The sequence below is a fragment of the Sinocyclocheilus anshuiensis genome, unplaced genomic scaffold (assembly GCF_001515605.1).
Source record: "Sinocyclocheilus anshuiensis isolate Anshui unplaced genomic scaffold, SAMN03320099.WGS_v1.1 scaffold3077, whole genome shotgun sequence".
In the NCBI taxonomy this organism is placed as follows: domain Eukaryota; kingdom Metazoa; phylum Chordata; class Actinopteri; order Cypriniformes; family Cyprinidae; genus Sinocyclocheilus; species Sinocyclocheilus anshuiensis.
This window is the reverse complement of record NW_015554865.1, coordinates 79,101-93,987: the sequence shown is the minus strand read 5'-3', so window position 1 is coordinate 93,987 and position 14,887 is coordinate 79,101. Positions and strand designations below refer to the sequence as shown.

Here is a 14,887-nt window from a genome sequence, read left to right as displayed (position 1 = left end):
CTGAACCCCCAACCTTTGGGTTACGAGTCCGACTCTCTAACCATTAGGCCACTACTTCCCCAAGGCCACGACTTCCCCAATGTACTGACAAAAGCATGAACCCTCTGCAAGGATAAGATCAGTCTATTAATACAGCTGTTGTTAAATACAGCAGCATTCACTGACGCCGCAAGAACTGTTCTGAGTCAAGACTCAGCAGCGGTCCAGACATGCACTGCACCTAAACAAACTACTGCTGTTGTGCAGCGAGACAAACCTGCAAAACAACAACAACAACAAAACACTGCTGAGGTGAGGGAGGAAAAGAGGAAGAGAGAAGTAAACGGATTGAGAAAAACGACAGCATACTAAGAGGCAGAAGACATGGGAGAGGGGGTGGAGAAGGCTGTGACAGTGGAAAAAAGACAGTTTGAAAAATCAAATTTGCAGAAACACACAAAGCTACCGCTCAGACAAAAGGCAACACACACGGGTATTTGTGGAGCTGTCTACCCATGATACCGTGCTGAAAGTTTATTAAACAAGAGCCCTTCACGTGAAGACTCCCCACCCACAGACGAGCCAAAGCCCAACGGCCCCCGTCACTCAGACGTTCCTTCATTTCAGCTGCGTGTTCACCTCCATCACGCTCTGGCCTCCATCATCCTGCTGCGGATAAAACAGTCCCTGAAGGATCCTGCCAGTAATTTCCAGTTTCTATAGAAACTCAGGTATTAGAGAAAACCGCTTGGGGACCGGCTACAATATATCTCCACCATTTCATCCGAGCGAGAGAGGAAGAAGTAACAGAAAAAGAAGAAAAAGGAAAGAGCTGGAAGTCACCCAAGGGTCTCGCAGTTCAAATTTCTGAAGTTCAGGGGAGGAGGTGAGAGACGGCTCTGGGCTGAACATACGAGCATTAGAAAACCCACCAGAATGAGAGAGAGAGGGGGGAGCATTTCCTCTCTGGTCTGGCAGGAGCGATCTTTTCCCCTGGCTCCCACTGGAAGCTTTTTACAAAACGTGTGTTGCTGACATGCTGACAGATTGCTCAGTGAAGTGTTCGGAGCGTGCACACGCTGGCCATTTACAGGACAACATCCTCTACCTGAGGCGCCATGTTTTATACATACGCCGAAAAAAAGACAATTGAAAGCAGATTGTAAACAAAGCAGGTCTCTTGAAGGTAGGAACGGAGATACAGAAGTACAGCCGTTCCCTTATTGACCCACAGCATGCAAACGCTGTTAAAATTACAATGGAAAAGCTATAGAGTCTGCCGTCTGATTGAGGACCAGAAGTGAGGCGGTATTGATGCCATCTTCATTGGCCGCTGGCTCAAAAAGTGCTGTCGTGGCAACCGAATGAAAACGGAGGGATCATAATGTATTCATGATGCGGCGACCCAGGGGTTGAGAGCGCGCTCTCTGGGGACCCTTTACCTAGAGCTAGACGTGTCTGAGCAAAATCACTCAACACAGGACAAGAGCAGAATACTGAGCAGGCCAGAGGAGAGAGGAGACAAAACAGGAGAAATTATAGAATAAGCCTGACTGTTAACAAATGAGGACACAACAGCAGTGCTACTCAGATACTGGAAATAGACATTTAAGAAGTAAAAATATGTCCAAGATGTTTCACATTTCACTGCTCTGATTTCCAGTTGTTTCTTAGATAAACAGGAATCCATGCTTAAAATCAAACTAAAACACCCCTGATCTAAAATCTAAACCAATGTGTACTTCACAATCACTCATTCTTACGATCTGGTTACTCCCTATTGACTCCCCATTAGTTTCTTTCTTCTGTTGAGCTCAAAAAAAGATATTTTGAAGAATGCTGATAACCAATCAGTTGCTGGTAGCCACTGACTTCCATAGACTTCTGACAACCATGGCCATCGCCAGCTGTGAGGTCACCAAAGTAACTTTTTAATGCTCAAAAATAAAATTTGTTCTCTGAATGACTAATTTGCTTTTATATGAGTGTCTGCATGTATAATTCAGTTTAGACAGTTTGCAAGAATGTTTAGCGTCCGCGGTATGAAAATGATTGCTGCGAGATGCTGGCGGAGTAATCGAGGCTTGAGAGAGTTGTGTGTGAGGGTGCATGTTGCCAGATCCAGCTATTATAAGCGTCTTTGGACTTGTCTTTAATTTGCCACTTTCAAAGTTAATAAAGTAGGAAGTTGCAGTTAAGGATTAGCGATATCTTTATCTTATTTATAAAAGATTTTAACTAATTTCAGTTTATTTTTATTTTTAGGTTTTTATAGCAATATCTGACAGCAATGCATCGCCGGCATTTAAACTGAGTTATCAAAAAAGCCCATGGACAGGTTATTGCTGACAGGATAGCACATTCGGTAAGGCAAGCACAAAAAACATCATGATATTATCTGTCAGAAAAGTTATCAACGCTACCCAAAACAGTAGCATTTAACATTAGTACACAGATCTGTAGAACAAGTAAGTTACAGAATAAAATGAAATATGAAAACTCTAGCCATGATGAAGTCTACACCATTTCATTCAGTATAGTAGCTACATTTTCACAGTTATGCTAAAAAATATTTATAAGAACACTAAACAAAGTTATCACCTACTGTATGTAGTAATAATTATTAACAAAAACTCTAACAGTAATATGTATTGTTGCATTAACAATAAACAACTGATAAAATTATCTACCTCTAACCTATAGTAAAGTATTAACAAATTGTGATGCAATAAATCTGGTATAATTTAACAATGTTCATCCCTCCAAAATAGAGAAAACGTCTTTCACAAACATCAATATGTCTGTCTCTTTTAAAGTGTTTAGTGTACATAATGAGTTGTGGGGTTATTATAACACAATTCTTAACCCCTCCCCACAACTCACTAATTTTCAAACCCTGTCTACGGCCATGCCAGCAACCGTTTGATTATCAACATTCTTCAAAATATCTTCTGTTGTGCTGTCAGTGAACTCTCGTGTTCAGCTGAACTCTGGCCATCCTCAGGCGAGAGGTTTACTGGAGATCTCTGGGTCCAAATGACTGCGGTGCAGTGCCTCCCTCGGGTTACTTTATCCATGATTAGTGAGACTGAATGTCAAGAAACAAGCAGCAATTCATTTAAATAGTTTAAAACTGTTTTTATTATTATAATGTTTTAAACTCAAAAATATTAATTATTATTAATAAACTAACCTGATAACATTAGGTTATATTTAAAAAAGCCATTTGTAAGTGTTTGATGAAGCAGGAAAAAGTTGTCACATTTTACTGTGTAGTTTGCTCGGATATATCAAGCAGTATGTGCATCAGCGTACACTACAATATAGCATGATTTTAAGAGCCTTTTATAAATTATTACCATGCAATACAAATATTAAGGACATTTTTATAGTCAATTAGGAAAATTCATGAAGTAGAAGATATAGAAGATATAGGGCCAGTTTTACTAACAGCTTGCGCCAGCGCAAACATCTTTTGGTGTTAAAATAGTACTGTCAGGTTTTACTAAAGATGCGCAGTAAAGAATTACCGCTGAAAAGGCGTGGATACAGTTATTTTTGCACCTGACCTTATTGAATATGCATTTCTAGGACTTTCCCTTTCAGACGCAAAATATATGGGAGGAGAGTATTCAAATGAATCATGCAACGAAATTTACTAACGTTTGTGCTCGTCAAATTACTGGCATTTGCGCCATTTAACGCCCCAAAAAAAGCATGTCTTAAACTATTTTGCACTTAAAATGGATGCAATTTGTTGCTAGGAGGAGGCACCGCAGAGAAAAGAGAGCGTATTAATTTATTTGGAAAGAACACATTATCCAAACATTTCGTTTGCCAAGGCATGTTATTTTTAATTTGCTTCAGGAAATAAAAGACGACTTAGAACCCTCATCTAGGAGTCACGCAATACCAGCTCTATCAAAACTGTTGCAACCCTTCATTTTTTGGCCTTCGGTTCTTTTCAACGCACTATGGCTTATTTATTTCTTTATTGTTTATTCGCGACTACGCTAATTTGTGCTGCACTTGGTATATTGCGTTGGTTGATATGTAAATTAGATCAGTGCTGTTTTGGAATTGTGCTCTTGCGCTAATTTGCCCTGTTTAGTAAAACTGGCCCATAGTCCCTAAAACTAAAGTATGGAAGTGCAAAATAATACTGCAAAATAATCCTAGAATAAGGATGTGCTGTTTTTCTTATGCTGCCATGTAATTCCTGCTAGCTAGCTACATGCTAACTTTAGCTAGATAGATAGATCAGCTGAATCAAAGTGTTACATTTCACAGTGTATAAAGTGGTGTAAATGATACATTAGGCTTGATTTTTCCACATTACATGCAGACTAGTAGAACTGTTATGCAGTTGATTCCTACGTCTACAGTCGCGTGCCAAACAAGGAGAGAGAGAGCAAACCAGCACAGTCTCAACCAGACACAGACTTATAAACATTTAATACTTAATACAGCTTCCAGCCGCGCAAGCAAACTCAGAGAGAGCACAAACATCTGGGACGAGGAACCAGTCGACAAATGTGTTGAGTGCAGACGGTGTGCTTGCAAACATGCATGAAGGTTTCTGGATTAAGAATAGGACTGCTGGATTGCATTTGAAGATAGGAGTGTATTTGGAAAAAGTATAGAAATGTAGAAAAATACCCTCTCCAAATATGTTAGCAATTAGTTTCGTGTTTTGAAGCTAGAAAGGTCTACTAAAAGGAATGGGTGGTGCTAGGGCAGAATTTCAGACTTAAGCTGTGTAAGTTTTCAATTAAAGTACAGTTGATTTTCTTTCTCTTTCTTTCATTCTTTCTTTCTTTCTTTCTTTTTCTTTTATTACTTTCTCTTTTCTAATACATTTCCATGTATTAGAAGTCACAGGCCAGTTTTTAATTGATTGTATATGCTTTTGTTGAACCCATCTATTCGCATTAATTAGCATATGTATTTGTAAAAACTACATTACCCATGATGCTGTACAGAACATTCCACCAATCAGAGTCGCAGCGAGCAAAGTGCACTAAAAGAGATCTTTAGCTCCGCCCATTCCAATGAAGTGCCAAAAAAGACATAATTGAGTCTTCCAAAACACAAGATACAACCAATCATTTTAAAATAATATGTTTATATTTCTCCATCATTTTTAATTCAATTCACGTTTGTTGATGTTTCATGGAATTGTAGTTCTTTAAAGCCATTAAGTTCAGAGTCTTGTACTGTGCCTTTGTCTTTGTGTCTGATTTTCATTTACTTTTTTGCTTCAAAATCAGTTTATGATTCATATGGGAAAAACTAATGGGAAAAATATTTTCGGAACAAACGCCACTGAAAAAGTGGGCGGCACTAATGCACTCTTTGTGAATCAAAGCCGAAACTCTTTGGCCATTGGCTCAAGTTCAGAAAGACAGATAGAAAAATAGCTCACATGTTTTTTCTATATTTGCATCTCCACAGAGATGAGCTATGGCTGATAAGACAAAGCTCAATGAATAGTTTATATGGAGTGGATAGGATGCTCAGGAGACGGAAAGAGAGAGAGCGAGGAAGAGGAATAGATATGTCTCCTAAGACTGGAGCTGCTTTGAATATCTAATGACACTTTGGCTTTAACATGGGCGGCACTGAACACACTCAGAATGCGGCACACATTTCAGACATTCAGATACACATTCATAACAACACTGCCAAGCGCAAGATAACTCCAATATTTCTGAATTGTTGAACTGATGAATTCATCATTGATGAGTTCATTCATTTGTGACACTGATAAACACTAGCAGAGGCCGAAGATCCTTCAACCTGTCATGGCAGAAATTATGTGTTGTGTTATGAACTATGGTTGGACATTTTTTCTCTAGATTTTCTACACTTTCTAGACTTTGCCTTCCCATTAAGCACTTTTTTTGTCATTGCAGAATACTTCACACACATTGATGGCCTAAAGCTGGGGTGACTCCATAAACCTCTAAATTCCACAATAGATTGTCATCTACTGCAGGAAGACATGCTAAACCCAGTGCCAAGATTGGAAAGCTGAACCAGTTGAACCTGCTTGCAAATCATACTGAATGATTAATTTATGAACTGAACTTATTCGATACCTGAAATATGGTGTGCAGCATATCTTTAGCTGTATCTGTTGTAATGATAAAAATATTGATATCTTTATTCAGACAAATCTGGAACTACCAAGCAGTCTAGAAGTTCATACTACATTGAAAAACAGAATGCAGAACAAAATTCTGAATAAGATATTACATTTGCATTCACATTTAGTCATTTAGCAGACGCTTTTATCCAAAGCTAAAGTAGAATTAAAATAGAACACAAAGAGTTAGAGTTAGAGGGTCAAATAAAGATGGAACAGGTGTGTTTTTAGTTGTTTCTTGAAGATGGCTAAGAACTCATTCCACCAGGAGGGAACAGTTAATGAAAAAGTCAGTGAAAGTGATTTTGTGGCTCTTTGGGATGGCACAATAATGCATCATTTACTTGCAGAATGCAATCTTCTAGAGGACACATAACTCTGAAGTAGTGCATTTAGGTAAAGGGGTGCAGAGCTAGTGGTGGTTTTGTAGGCAAACATTAATGCCTTGAATTTTATGCGAGCAGCTATTGCTAGCAGTGCAAATTGATGAACAGACGTGTGACGTGCGTTCCTTTCGGCTCATTAAAGATTAATCCTGCAGCGGCTTTTTGGATTAATTGTAGAGGTTTGATAGAAGTGGGTTTGTTGGAAGACCTGCCAAGAGAGCATTGCAATAGTCCAGCCTGGATAGAACAATTTGTGTTGATTGTTCTGAAAGAAAGGGCCTGATCTTCCTAATACTGGGCAGTTTTAGCAATATGGTCTGAGAAATTCAGCTTATCAGCAATCACAACTCCAAGGTTTCAAGCTGTTTTTGAAGGAGTTATGGTTGATGAGCCTAACTGGGTGGTGAAATTGTGATGAAGTGATGGGTTCGTTGAAACCACAAGCAGTTCTGTCTTAGCCAGGTTGAGTTGAAGGTGATGGTCCGTCATCCAACAAGAAATGTCTGTTAGACAAGCTAAGATACGAGCAGCTATCGTCGGATCATCAGGATGGAATGAGAGGTAGAGTTGAGTATCATCAGCATAGCAGTGATATGAAAAGCCATGTTTCTGAATGACAGAACCTAGTGATGCCATGTAGATTGAAGGAGATGAGATGGAATAGGATCAAGCGGACAAGTAGTAGGATGATTGGAAAGGATGAGTTTAGAGACTTCTGCTTCAGAGATTGGAGAGAAGGATGTGAACGAATGTATGTTTGCTGGTAAGATGTGTTTGACAGATTGTGGTGTGGAGAATTGTGCACTGATGGTTTTATTAATGAAGAACGTGGCAAAGTCGTCAGCTGTTAAGAGTTGATGAAGGAGGGAGAGGTGGATGACAAAGGAGGGAGGAAAATGTTTTAAAGAGCAAACGAGAGTTAGACGAATTGTTAATTTTGTATGTTTTAATAGTATGTCCTTTTAGCAGTGGAGACATTAGCAGAGAATGAAGAGAGAAGTGATTGATATACATTAAGGTCAGTAGGAGGTTGTGATTTGTGTCATACTCTTTCTGCAGCTCTGAGCTTAGAACGATGCTCACAGAGAGCATCGGATAGCCAAGGGGCAGAAGAGGTGGTATGAGCTGGCCTGGAAGACAAGGGGCAGACACTGCCTAAACAAGACGTAAGAGTGGAGCAGAAAGTATCAATAGCACTATTAACATCAAGAGATGCTAACTGTTCAGGGGAAGGAAGCGAAGATGAAACCATAGCAGATAGCCGGGAGGGTGAGAGTGAGCGTAGGTTACGTCAAAAGATGACATGTGGAGGGGTATGTGTTGTGTCAGGAACCATGTTGAGGTTAAAAGTGAGGAGGAAGTGATCCGAGGTGTGCAGTGGAGTAACCAGTACATGATCAGTGGAGCAGCTCTCATTCTGACGGCACCCATTCACTGAAGAGGATCCATTGATCAGCAAATGTTAAAATGTTTTAACATTTTACAAATGTTAACACTTTTTATACAGTATGTTGTCATCACATATACATGCACATTTTAATTGATTTGATAGTGAAATCTTTTGTTAGAATATGAAATATGTTGCTAACAAATTGAAATATTTGCCCATTTTCAACTGCAATCACGCATATTTAATGTGTGCATCCACTAATCTTCGTATTACTGTCCAGTTGACGTTTTATAATGTCAGACTGAGCTCTCTAGTCTATTTAAGCTCTCTGTGTGCCAGTCACATTAGACTCCTCTCTTCTTAAACATGCACTCAAGCACTAGAATAGAGAATATGAAATTGAAACAAACTAAACTATAGCACTTTAAGATTGGTACCTTCAGTACATTTAAAAGTAGACAGGAGTACTTACACTTTTACTGGAGTACTATTTCATAAGTGTGTCTGCACTTTGATTTGTGTATTTCATACACTGCATTAACTTTTATCAATAAACCTCTCGTAAATGGATTCTCAGCCTGTGGGTTCATCAGATCCATTACACATTTAAACAGTTTCCCAAACCTTACTCGGGTGTTCTGTATTAGATTCCTTTTTCACTCTCAAAACATAATGGGAGGAGTTCAGTGAATTTTGCCAGCTGATAAGGCTGTTTATTTGATTTTTTTAATCAATTTTTAAATCGAATTACTTGAACAATGTTTCATTTAAAGTTTCAAATGTAAGAATTTTTAGATAAACTATCATTTTTTTTAGTTAACCTTGGAAACAGTTCACCCAAAAATAAACGTCCACTCAAAATGTACCTCGGCTATCCAAGATGAGTTTGTTTGTTCATGGGAACAGTTTTGGAGAAATGTTGCACTCCATCACTTGCTCAGCAATGGATGCTCTGCAGTAAATGGGTGCCGTCAGAATGAGAGTCCAAACAGCTGATAAAAACATCAGTAATCCACACCACTCCAGTCCATCAGTTAACATCTGTGAAGACAAAAGCTCATTCTGACGGCATCCATTCACTGAGGAGGATCCATTGATCAGCAAGTGATGCAATGCTACATTTCTCCAAATCTGATGAAGAAACAAACTCATCTACATCTTGGATGGCGTGAGTGCATTTTCAGTATGTTTTCACTTTTGGGTGAACTGTTCCTTTAAGCTCAATCCTTACTGGTGCAACCTACCCTTAATAATGAGCAACAAACCTTAAAAGGAGATTATGTTTTAAATACATGAGCAGAGAAACGTGCCTCACAACAGTTTACAATTCCACAGAAGGTATCTGTTAAAAGCCTATGCTAGTGACCTTGAGGAGCTGTATCGCTGAGCGTTTATGTGGAGATGGACAGCTGTTGCATTCCCATCCTCCCTGAGGACAGCAGCGGCTAAAGCGGCAGGATGCTGTATCCAGCCGCAGAAACTCAATCCTCAGCCGGGTCGGAGCCAGAACCCCACCGACGCTGAGAGCTTTCAGGGGTAAACATTCCTGTCCCAGCCCCTCTGTGGAGCGTTCCTACCATCCTCCCCAGGGACGCAGCACTTCAGCCCCGCACCAGCATTCGCAGCCCATCAGGTTGGGGTCAGTATGAGGAATGCTGGAGGGTGCAGGCATTCTTCCTTTCCCGTTCCTGTGGAAGACAGTAAGTCCTGCGGGACACATTCCTATAGCCATCTCTCTCTCTCTCTGCAGTTCTGCATTAGCACGATCAATAGTCCAATCACATCAGGGACACGGGTGGATCCATCGGCCCATTCCCATAACGCAATGCAGTGGTCATGGCTTAAGTGCACAGAGAGGTGTTAAAGCTCCTCTGGTCCAGGCCGAGACGACGGCAGCCATTGATCGAGGTGACACGTGACATCTCTTACTGCCTCTCTGTGTGTCATTCTCTCGTGAAAATCGGAAATTTGTTTCACACACCCTTAGTCGGGGTTCCCTGTAGCACTGTTCAGGAAATATATCAAATATTTTCGACCTGATATAAGGAGCACAACAAAATATGTGACCCTGGAACACAAAACCAGTCATAAGGGTCCATTTTTTTAAATTGAGATTTATCTGAAATGTATCTGAAAGCTGAATAAGCTTTCCATTGATGTATGGTTTGTTAGGATAGGACAATATTTGGCCGAGATACAACTATTTGAAAATCTGGAATCTGAGGGTGCAAAAAAAATCAAAATTTTGAGAAAATCATCTTTAAAGTTGTCCAAATAAAGTTCTTAGCAATGCATATTACTAATCAAAAATTAAGTTTTGATATATTTACGGTAGTAAATTTACAAAATATTTTCATGGAACATGATCTTTACTTAATATCCTAATGATTTTTCGCATTAAAAGAAAAATCGATAATTTTGACCCATACAATGTTTTTTTGGCTATTGCTACAAATATACCCCAGCGACTTAAGACTGCTTTTGTGCTCCAGGGTCACATATTAGAAAGACATCATGTCTTTATAGCATTGTCTGCTCTGGCAACACACACACACACACACACACACACACACACACACACACACAAACAGAAGTTTAGGCCTGGATTTCAATAATACTGTAATATTGAATGGCTATAAATAAATAAATATATATAAACATTTAAGTATCAGTATTGGAATCAGTGATACTGGCCTTCGTTCATGGTAGATGCCATTGAACAAACATTTAAAATATCAAATATTTTAAATATTTTAAATATTGTCTTTATGTTGTTTCCACATTAATTTGAAGATTGAATGTAAGATTTAATAAAATTACAAATTAATTGGTTTTCATATCACTGAGATACTATTATAGTTTGTATTAATCCTTTACATTTTAATTTTAAAGTTTTTGTCATTTTGTTATGTTTTTGTCATTTTAAGTAGTTAGATATAGATATATATAGTATGACTATACTTGCGACTATATCGTTTTTTATGACTTTTTATTTTAGTTTTAGTACATCAAGTTAAATAATTCAAATGAGAAATGCTGCCTTGGCACCTAGCTGAAATAAAAAGTTTTTTTCTTTTTTTTTTTTCAGTTTTAGTTTTAGTTAACAATAATAACCCTGTTGGTTTTGTCTAACAAATATGTCACCGGATGAATCCGTGGTTCCTGAACTGTCTGTAAATCACAACTTTCAGTGATTTGGGACTTGAAATGAACCACGAGCTGTTACCGTGTTTTGTTCTCTTAAGACTTGCAAGACTAAATCAGTATAATTATTGAGCATGTCATTTGTGAAGAATATGAAGCTGAATGAGCGTGTTTAAGCCTTTTCTGCTGAATTAAATCTGTGAAAATGTTGGACGCCAGCTCCTCATCACAGCACAGCTTTAATATCAGACCCATTTGAAGAAGCAACTCATTTAATCATGCACGCTGAGCTACTTCTAAACCTGCTTTCACCTGCACACTTCTCTGCTCTTCTTCAGATATGCACCGCTCCCAAATGGCTATTACATTCTTCTTTTTGGCCTCCACAGGGAGCTCATTTAAACCACAGTCTCAAGTACTGAACAATTAAGACTTATTTGTCAGAGAAATGGGGGTTTTTAATGAGGGGCTGCTCTGATGGCAGAAGTCAGCAGAGGGAGTTGCTGATCAAATCCAGCCAAATCAATTACACAGAAGTACTGAATCACAAAAGCCCAATCTCCAACCTAGGGACCAAACCAAAAAATGTTTTGTAGATGTTTACGCCAAAGCAACAAACTGCAATAAAAGAGAGGATGCAAATAATAATGAAGCAACAAACTGCTGCATCTAAATATGAGTCAATATAATGTTCAGTTTTGAAATTGTCTATAGACACAGACTTGATCTAAATGATCATTTGCCTTCTTTTTAAGATCACTATTTTATACTTTATGCAATGGTATAATAATAAATAAATAAATAAATGTTAATTTTATGTTCAAGTTCAAGTATATTTTTGATACAATATTGTCAATATGGACAGTTTTGCTCTATTTTGCCAAGCATTGCATCTTTCGATGTGGTGTTTTGTTGCTGAATGATTCAGTATTTATAAACGAATCGAGTGAGTCAGTGATTCAGTAAGCCATTCATAATTGCTAAAGTCAAAACTGCATATTTGTACACTACTCTTACTATTTTTAGCATATTTTTATGGCAGAAATAGTAGTATGCTAGTATGTGGTTCAGAAATCAACAAGTCACTTGCTTCATTCCTGAATGAATCAGCTGTTTTGAACGAATTGTGAGATAGTGAATCAGTGACTCACTCATTAAGACCGGTCACCATCTACTGCTGGATTTACTTTCATATTTAAATATCATTTTATAGTTCTTTATTTAGTACATCTTATATTTAAAACATTAAGCTCATAAGCAAATGTAACTGCAGTGTAAATGCATTCATGGCATCTCTGAGCTGCATAAACAGTCTGTGTTAATACATCTAAATCCACTTCACATGCAGCTTCTGTGCCACTTCTGCAGTGCAAAGATGGATTTTGTTGACACTGATTTCATTTCATTGGAATCAGCCCTATAGTATTTTATTATTCTAATTGCATACATTTAATAAGGTTAGAAAATTTGCCTTCATAAAGTTAAAAAATGTCCATGGAAATCCATATAAGAGGGAAAATATTGTCACTTTATGGAAATGTTGATTTTTTTTTCCCCTCCACGGGTTTAGGATTACTTTTCAGTTTTTATCCTGGCTTCACGAATCCTGCAAAGTGTCCTCCGTTTGGGAAGCAGCTTGTGCAATTAATTTTTACATTTGCACAGCTTAAAAACTCTCTGTTGTCTGTTTGACTCGTGCATCATGCAATGTTGTTTGTGTAATTTAAAGAAGCATCTATACACCGTGGTCATTATTTACCTGTGAGGTGACACTGATGACTCTTGTGTGGCGTGAGAGTGTACTCTTCCTCCTCCTCTTCCTCCTCCTCAGGACAGATGTGGCTCCTCAGACGGCCTTTCACTTCATCCTTTGACTCAATCTCTGCAGCAGCAGCGTCTGGATATAAGGGACCAGGATGAGAGATGATCATCAATATTTAAGATCTCTTCTCACATTATCCCAGTAGACAAGCAGACGTATTAAAACATTTTCAGAGATAATTTTTGCTCAAGCAATAACTGTATTGATTGCTCTTGCATTTCTTTTTATTAGCAAAAAACATTGATTTTGTTCAGAATGACCAGGCAACTGAAGGTAATTTTATCTACCAGCCACTGTTGCAGACAAATTGTCATGGATTGGCCTTTGGAAACAACAATGCATTCTTGTTGTAATGCATTTGATAATGTATTAAGGAAGAGGAGAAAGAAAAGCTCCATGTGTTTGAGTGGCTGTTCGTCTCAAATGGCAATGCTGTTCTGCTCGTTTCTATAGAACAAAATGTTTGTCTTATAAGAGCAGCGCTCCACATGGAGAAGAAATCCACTCCGTACCACCTAAAACACCAGAGGTCTGGCTTTAGGAGTGTTTTTCAGTATCTTCTATGAAATACATCCAGGAATGGTAGATCACATATGGGATAATGTACTATAGGGCTTCATGAAGAATCGTATTTTAACCATGGTCACATTTTCTGCTTCTCTCCATTTATTAAGCATAATCGTCTGCGATATTTATCCTGAAATGTTTCATTTTAATTTGGCATTTGCGTCATCTTGCATTGGTAACAGGCCTTCACAGGCTTTCATGGCTGGGGTTGCCAGATGTCAAGAGATGAAATCCCCCGATCAGAGCTTTTAAAATTCATAAAATTTCTGGCCAAGAAATCTTCCCAACCTGGCAACCATGTGAAAAAGCACTGATGAGCTGAAAACACCGGAAAACATGTACGTTGGAGTTCAGCGATCTCTGTTACGATATTCTGCACAAATAAAAGTGTATTACAGTTTTCTTTCGCGGTCGTTTGCACTGTTTGCTGTAACTAAATCTGTGAGCAAACCATGCAAGTCGATGTTCTCTGGACTTGTGCTTGCATGAAAATGCAAAAATAAATAATGACAATAATCCTGAAAAATTTAATATTATATTTTATTTTTATATTTTTGACCAAAATAATCACGATCAACCCTTTTTACCATTATCACACAGTCCTAATGTACTGCAGGTCATTATCACAAAATAAACAGGACCACAATGGGAATATCCCCTAGCTCAATATTATTATTGTACTCAAGAATCTTCAATATACATATTTCAAGTCACTGGAGGAACCACTGACAATTCTAGTCTCTATTGATGGGTTTTATTTTGCAAGAGAACTGTCCATTTTAGAAAACTTGCCCAGCATGTGGGAATCTGATGCACACGAACAGTAAGTCTACAATCAGCCTGTAAAAGGCTGCCAACCAGATTTGGCGGGGCACTAACTAACAGCATGATTGAATTTACTAGTTTTGTACTCATTATCTTATATCAAGGTCTCTCTGAACAAGATACAGACAAGTGCTAATACTGTGTCAAATCTCATCTTGTACTTCCATATTGGTAGAAAACCACCTTTCGTTGAGGAGAGTGTCCCGCAAGGACAAGCACCTATTTATTCTCTCGCATGACAACTAATACTTAGTCAAATCCTGGCTGCTCAAATACTCTCCAGCAACTATTTCTGCACACATCTCGTCACGTCTTCTAGGTTCACTGGCACTCAGAAAAATGATTCTAGGTTTCCTGCATCCTTCTACTATTTCACCACAGTCTGATGAAATGATATTTGATATAGCCTTGAATAAAATGACATAATCCTTTAAAACGAGTTGACAACAGAAGTCACACAGAGCAGAATGAAATGTTATCTCAAATTTTAAAAATGAGCCGACTGTGTTTGATCATAAATACAATAGAATCAACTAATTCATTCCATGAATTAAACATGCATAGAATAAATAAGGATTCGTAAACATTTGCATGTCTGTAAAGTTGTTAATTCATAAGTTTTAGAA

At 38.2% G+C, this 14,887-nt stretch overlaps 1 pseudogene; it reads right to left on the bottom strand.

Annotated features, from left to right (window-relative positions):
- The window catches only part of LOC107671553 (zinc finger protein 521-like), a 103,182-nt pseudogene that overhangs the window by 67,706 nt on the left and 20,589 nt on the right, over positions 1 to 14,887 (bottom strand).